The 1,503-nt window shown below is 38.2% G+C and overlaps 1 pseudogene; it reads left to right on the top strand.

Moving 5' to 3' along the window:
- Window positions 1-924: 924 nt before the first annotated feature.
- On the top strand, window positions 925-1,100 carry LOC116411254 (annotated as a pseudogene).
- The last annotated feature ends 403 nt before the right edge of the window (window positions 1,101-1,503 follow it).

Here is a 1,503-nt window from a genome sequence, read left to right as displayed (position 1 = left end):
GCGTTAAGATTTGATAAGGCAAATTAGGGGCAAAAAGCATTACATATTTCACATAGTTATGTTATTCTCCCACGTGAAAGCTGGAAACAAGTATTTCATTGATGCGGATAATTCTCAGCATATTTTTTTTCCCAGCCATCTGCAGAACTGAGTATAAAAGTGCCTAACATCTGGCTCAGGAATGCAACCAAACTACTTTACTGTACGTCAGTTTTCTGGCTTTGGTGGAACTTTTTATAATTTTAAGAAATTTTCCTGCAGATAGATAAAAGGCTTTTTAATGGGTTAACATAGAAATAGATATTCAGATCTATACTCAGGAGCTAAATAATGAAAGGTCAGATTATACACTGCATAAGAATTTTGCAGTATTAAAGTAAATAGTGAAAGCTCATTACTAAAATCTCTGCTACTGTACATTTAGGTGCAAATTAGTCTCCAGCACAAGAAAGCTTTTACGTGAAAAATGACTTGCCCACCCGTGCAAACACATACACACCACTGGACATACACCCAATCCTAAACAATTTAATCCGTCCCATGTTTCAGTTAACATAAAAGTATCAGGGCCCATATCTATTACAAATATTTAATAAATTTGGTGATGCAAAACAACAATCCTGAAAAAGAAATAACCCCCCCATGCATAAAATGCTTTCATTTTAATGGAAAACACTTAAAGGGACAGTAATGTCAAGCCACTGAGTTTTAAACCCCAGAGAGTCAGCATCATTTGACAGGAAATGTAATTTGTTTCCTAGGAATGCTGTTTTGCATACCTTGAAGGGGTGAATATTTGGCCAGTATTATGTTGCTCTCCCTAAGATAAATGCTCTGCAATTTTAAGCTTCTTTAGTTATGTAAGTTATTCTACTCTGCTTGAACAGTTGTAATTTGCTAGTGTTTGTGAAATACAGCAGCTGTATCGCTTCTCTTCCTTTTGGCTAAGATCAAGTATAGTATCTGTTCTTAAGGAAGAGCCTCGTCTCACCCCTCCTGACGCAGCAGATTATAAAATTTGATCATTTATTGGCCAAAAGCTGGCAGAAGCTTGAGATGTTGTGTCTTGGGGGTGGACCACCGGGGATGCATAAACTTACTGACAACACAGACACAGCAGAACCTGGCACGAGCAGAGAGCGATTTGGGTGTTATGTAATAAAAGGCACAAAGTTTGCCTAAGAGCAGTGACTTCTAGCAACCAGGGGTCAGCAAGTAGCATTTACTGGTCACCTGTTTAGAAGCATCTTATTCGTTGCTATGGGTTACTGTTCGCTGAAGCGTTACCATGGCACTTATATTTATCATGCTCTTTTTATAAATTTGCATTGCCAGTCTTGTCATTTTGCACTCCTTTTTATGTTTTACTTTAGCTGGAATTTGAGGTGCAGGGGACTCATTTGGTCTTGGGTTTTTAGGAGATGTTTTTGGAAACCCTTCTCTTTTAAGGAAGGGATCACTGATTGCACCCTGCACTGCAAACTTTGCAATGTGGACTTTTTG

This window comes from Xenopus tropicalis, chromosome 5 (genome assembly GCF_000004195.4).
Source record: "Xenopus tropicalis strain Nigerian chromosome 5, UCB_Xtro_10.0, whole genome shotgun sequence".
NCBI classification, from domain to species: domain Eukaryota; kingdom Metazoa; phylum Chordata; class Amphibia; order Anura; family Pipidae; genus Xenopus; species Xenopus tropicalis.
Note: the sequence above shows the minus strand (reverse complement) of the source record. Positions and strands in the feature narration are given on the sequence as shown.